This window comes from Salmo salar, chromosome 03 (assembly GCF_965601325.2).
Source record: "Salmo salar chromosome 03, fSalSal1, whole genome shotgun sequence".
In the NCBI taxonomy this organism is placed as follows: Eukaryota; Metazoa; Chordata; class Actinopteri; order Salmoniformes; family Salmonidae; genus Salmo; species Salmo salar.
Genome location: NC_138293.1, coordinates 73,244,499 through 73,250,638, shown reverse-complemented (window position 1 = coordinate 73,250,638; position 6,140 = coordinate 73,244,499).

Here is a 6,140-nt window from a genome sequence, read left to right as displayed (position 1 = left end):
TATATATTTACATATTTTTTTCTTCACTTATCTTTTAATATATATATATTTTTTTTAAATTCTAAACTCAACCTCAAAGCACTCTTCTGCAACCCGCCTCACCAATTTAAAAAAAGAAAGTATTATTTACCTCATCTGAATTCCACAACAGAAGCTAGCAAGAGGTTAGCCATTTTCACTGGCTAACGTTGAAGTTCAGCTAGCCACGGTTAGTTGTCCTCAGCTATCCATTAGCTCGAAAAGCTATCGCCAGTTTTTGTACAGCGCGACTCAGACCAGAGCATACCGGACCTATTCTCTCTCCTTTCCCCGATTTCTACCGCAGGCTCTGGACATTTACACCTGGATCTTGCAGCTAACTAGCTGCTACCTGAGTGACTATTGGCAACGTCGGTCACGGAATTAACACACATTATTACGGAGCTAGCCAGCTAGCCAGCTGAAGAGTTCCGTCAGCCACTCCTGGGCTATTCCTGAGCTAGCCAGCTGAAGTGTCTCCTGGGCTACAAGTCACCTATCCTGACCCGTTTTACTGCCGATGCGGAGCCCCATCGGGTCTTCACGACTGGACCACCGACGTTATCTGCCCGAGGGAGTTATCCAACTGGCCCCTCCGTCGCGACGTAACCTGATCGCCCATCTGCGGCCCGCTAATCGTTAGCTGTCTTTTCGGCTGCGATCTGAATAGGTCTATCGGACACTTTTCTTGGGCCACTATAACTAACTATTTTGCCAACTTGGACTGGTCCCCCCTTCCACACGGAACCCCACTAACCCACAGACGGAAACGCACGAGGTGGCTAAAAACAGACCTCCCTCCCATCTTCCACCAGCTTGCTACCTATGGCCCGGCTAGCTGTCTGAATCTCACTGGACCCTTTGATCACTCGGCTAAGCATGCCTCTCCTTAATGTCAATATGCCTTCTCCATTGCTGTTCTGGTTAGTGTTTATTGGCTTATTTCACTGTAGAGCCTCTAGCCCTGCTCATTATACCTTATCCAACCTCTCAGTTCCTCCACCCACACATGCTATGACATCTTCTGGTTTCAATGATGTTTCTAGAGACAATATCTCTCTCATAATCACTAAATGCCTAGGTTTACCTCCTCTGTACTCACATCCCACCATAACTTTGTCTGTACATTATACCTTGAAGCTATTTTATTGCCCCCAGAAACCTGCTCCTTTTTCTCTCTATTCTGGACGTCACAGACGACCAATTCTTATAGCTTTTAGCCATACCCTCATACTTATTCTTCTCTGCTCCTCTGGGGATGTAGAGGTGAATCCAGGCCCTGCAGTGCCTGGCTCCACTCCTACTCCCCAGGCGCTCTCTTTTGATGACTTCTGTAACCGTAATAACCTTGGTTTCATGCATGTTAACATTAGAAGCCTCCTCCCTAAGTTTGTTTTATTCACTGCTTTAGCACACTCTGCCAACCCGGATGTCCTAGCTGTGTCTGAATCTTGGCTTAGGAAGTCCACCAAAAACTCTGAAATCTTCATCCCTAACTACAACGTTTTCAGACAAGATAGAACGACCAAAGGGGGCGGTGTTGCAATCTACTGCAGAGATAGCCTGCAGAGTTCTGTCCTGCTATCCAGGTCTGTACCCAAACAATTTGAACTTCTACTTTTAAAAATCCACCTCTCCAAAAACAAGTCTCTCACCGTTGCCGCCTGCTATAGACCCCCCTCGGCCCCTAGTTGTGCTCTGGACACCATATGTGAACTGATTGCCCCCCATCTATCTTCAGAGCTCGTGCTACTAGGTGACCTAAACTGGGACATGCTTAACACCCCAGCCATCCTACAATCCAAGCTTGATGCCCTCAATCTCACACAAATTATTAATGAACCCACCAGGTACAACCCCAAAGCCGCAAACACTGGCACCCTCATAGATATCATCCTAACCAACGTGCCCTCTAAATACACCTCTGCTGTTTTCAACCAAGATCTCAGCGATCACTGCCTCATTGCCTGCACCCGTAATGGGTCAGCGGTCAAACGACCTCCACTCATCACTGTCAAACGCTCCCTGAAACATTTCAACGAGCAAGCCTTTCTAATCGACCTGGCCCTGGTATCCTGGAAGGATATTGACCTCATCCCGTCAGTAGAGGATGCCTGGTTATTTTTTTTAAATGCCTTCCTCTCCATCTTAAATAAGCATGCCCCTTTCAAGAAATTTAGAACCAGGAACAGATATAGCCCTTGGTTCTCCCCAGACCTGACTGCCCTTAACCAACACAAAAATATCCTGTGGCGTTCTGCATTAGCATCGAACTGCCCCCGCGATATGCAACTTTTTAGGGAAGTTAGAAACCAATACACACAGGCAGTTAGAAACGCCAAGGCTAGCTTTTTCAAACAGAAATTAGCTTCGTGCAACTCCAACTCTAAAAAGTTCTGGGACATTGTAAAGTCCATGGAGAATAAGAACACCTCCTCCCAACTGCCCACTGCACTGAGGATAGGAAACTCTGTCACCACCGATAAGCCCACTATAATTGAGAATTTCAACAAGCATTTTTCTACGGCTGGCCATGCTTTCCACCTAACTACCCCTACTGCATTCAACAGCACTGCACCCCCCACAGCTACTCGCCCAAGCCTCCCCCATTTCTCCTTCTCCCAAATCCATTCAGCTGATGTTCTGAAAGAGCTGCAAAATCTGGACCCCTACAAATCAGCTGGGCTTGACAATCTGGACCCTTTCTTTCTAAAATTATCTGCCGAAATTATTGCAACCCCTATTACTAGCCTGTTCAACCTCTCTTTCGTGTCGTCTGAGATTCCCATAGATTGGAAAGCAGCTGCTGTCATCCCCCTCTTCAAAGGAGGTGACACTCTTGACCCAAATTGCTACAGACCTATATCCATCCTACCCTGCCTTTCTAAGGTCTTCGAAAGCCAAGTTAACAAACAGATTACTGACCATTTCGAATCCCACCGCACCCTCTCCGCTATGCAATCTGGTTTCAGAGCTGGTCATGGGTGCACCTCAGCCACGCTCAAGGTCCTAAACGACATCGTAACCGCCATCGATAAGAAACAATACTGTGCTGCCGTATTCATTGACCTGGCCAAAGCTTTTGACTCTGTTAATCACCACATCCTCATCGGCAGACTCAGTAGCCTTGGTTTCTCAAACGATTGCGTCGCCTGGTTCACCAACTACTTCTCTGACAGAGTTCAGTGTGTCAAATCGGAGGGCCTACTGTCTGGACCTCTGGCAGTCTCTATGGGGGTACCACAGGGTTCAATTCTTGGGCCAACTCTTTTCTCTGTATACATAAATGATGTCGCTCTTGCTGCTGGTGAATCTCTGATCCACCTCTACGCAGACGACACCATTCTGTACACTTCTGGCCCTTCTTTGGACACTGTGTTAACAACCCTCCAGACGAGCTTCAATGCCATTCAACTCTCCTTCCGTGGTCTCCAACTGCTCCTAAATACAAGTAAAACAAAATGCATGCTCTTCAACCGATCGCTGCCTGCACCTGCCCGCCTGTCCAGCATCACTTCTCTGGACGGTTCTAACTTAGAATTTGTGGACAACTACAAATACCTAGGTGTCTGGTTAGACTGTAAACTCTCCTTCCAGACTCACATCAATCATCTCCAATCCAAAGTGAAATCTCGAATCGGCTTCCTATTTCGCAACAAAGCATCCTTCACTCATGCTGCCAAACATACCCTCGTAAAACTGACCATCCTACCAATCCTCGACTTCGGCGATGTCATTTACAAAATAGCTTCCAATACCCTACTCAACAAGCTGGATGCAGTCTATCACAGTGCCATCCGTTTTGTCACCAAAGCCCCATATACTACCCACCACTGCGACCTGTACGCTCTCGTTGGCTGGCCTTCGCTTCATAATCGTCGCCAAACACATTGGCTCCAGGTCATCTACAAGACCCTGCTAGGTAAAGTCCCCCCTTATCTCCGCTCACTGGTCACCATAGCAGCACCCACCTGTAGCACGCGCTCCAGCAGGTATATCTCTCTGGTCACCCCTAAAGCCAACTCCTCCTTTGGTCGTCTCTCCTTCCAGTTCTCTGCTGCCAATGACTGGAACGAACTACAAAAATCTCTGAAACTGGAAACACTTATCTCCCTCACTAGCTTTAAGCACCAGCTGTCAGAGCAGCTCACAGATCACTGCATCTGTACATAGCCCATCTATAATTTAGCCCAAACTACTACCTCTTCCCCTACTGTATTTATTTATTTTATTTATTTTGCTCCTTTGCACCATATTATTTATATTTTATCTCTGAACTTTCTTCAAACTACAAATCTACCATTCCAGTGTTTCTCTTGCTATACTTTATTTACTTTGCCACCATGGCATTTTTTTGCCTTTACCTCCCTTATCTCACATAATTTGCTCACATTGTATATAATCTTATTTATTTTTTTATTTTTTATTATTATTATTATTATTTATTTTTTCTACTGCATCATTGATTGTATGTTGTTTTACTCCATGTGTAACTCTGTGTTTTTGTATGTTGTCGAACTGCTTTGCTTTATCTTGGCCAGGTCGCAATTGTAAATGAGAACTTGTTCTCAACTTGCCTACCTGGTTAAATAAAGGTGAAATAAAATAAATAAAATAAATAAAATTTGCAGCATCAATAAGATTACTTTGTGCGTTGCAATCCATATAGCTTCATTTTCAAGATTACTAAACAAAAAATAGCACACTGACATTGGGTTGAAGGAAAAGCTGAGGGATGTTTTTGTTGAGTTGTTTGGAAGTGATTACAGGAGAGGATATGTCAGGTTTGTCTGTCTGTCCCATGCCCATGGGTGGGGTCTCTCTCCTGTTTATATCTGGGCCAACGATCTTTCCCAGCTTCAGACCTGGTGCCAGGGTGTCCGGTCGTCTCCACGGGACTGGAAGCAGACAGACGCCCTGAGAGAGCTGGGGAGAAAGGATATGTAGAGAAACCTGCCAGAGGGCCTTGGGCCTTCCCATCTGTCGTCTCTGTCTGGATGGAGCCTTTCTGTGTGTGGATGTCTGAGGACGCTAGGGGAGTTAGTCTTTTCTTTGACTTTTCCGTCAACAAAAGCCTCACTTTCTGCTAGAGCACAAAGACTTTACCTCCAAAGGAAAGAGACACAACTCTGCTCAATGTTTGTTTATTTTCCCAGCATGCCACTAATACTCGGTGGTGTCCCTCCCTCCATCAGACATATCCTGACCCCCCACCCTCACCCCTCCAAGTCCACAACAAATGAGTTACAAGGCATACACATTCAAAAGGTCCCTCCCCCTCTGCAATCCAGCACAATGTGATAAATCGGCACTACAGGGCCCCAAGAGCCTTTTTCGCCTATACTAGCTTCACGTTCAAATACTGAACAGCATGGACCTTTGTCTTGACATGTATGTATTCAAGCACTCTTGTCTTTGTTGCCATGGTGTCTCTGTGGGCAACCATGAGGGTGCACCAAATGTAGAAAGTTGTTACAACTTAACTGACATCAATCAAAAGGCAACATGTTTACATTTGAGGTTTAAATGCTCTGTTTTACAGATCTGGTAATAATGAAATTCAGTCGGCGGACCCTGGAGTACACTGTGTTCTTTCTACTACTAACGAATGGAAGATATATTTTATACAAGTTTGGAGAGTTTAGCCATGCCAGTAAAAAAGATTGCAGAGGTTTCAGGCCCAGGCTTTTTTAAAATATTTTTTTTTAGACCAGAGAGCTAATTTTGTAATGCGTTAGCGTATCAATTTCTCGCAACAACCCATAAAATCGAGACCTCCTCGATGTGGCAAAGGTTTCCCTATGACGTTAGTGGGATATCATCTACTCCCAGTCCCTATCCTACATGACTGTTGCTGAGATCTGTTTCTATCTAAAGAATGGAGGAGTCAACCAAGGAAACATTTGTTGCTGAAAGGTTTAACTAAACTGAAGTATCAAAGTTTCCTTCCCCCATTAAATATAGCGTTCCACATCCGGTTCCTTTTCATAAGGGTTTAGTAAGTTTAGAAAAAAGATCAACGTAGACACAGCCCCCTTTACTGGACATAAGGGAACTATTACTCCCTCTGAGTTGCCCAAGCGGCATACACAGTCATGAGGTGCTGAAACCAGCAGATGTTG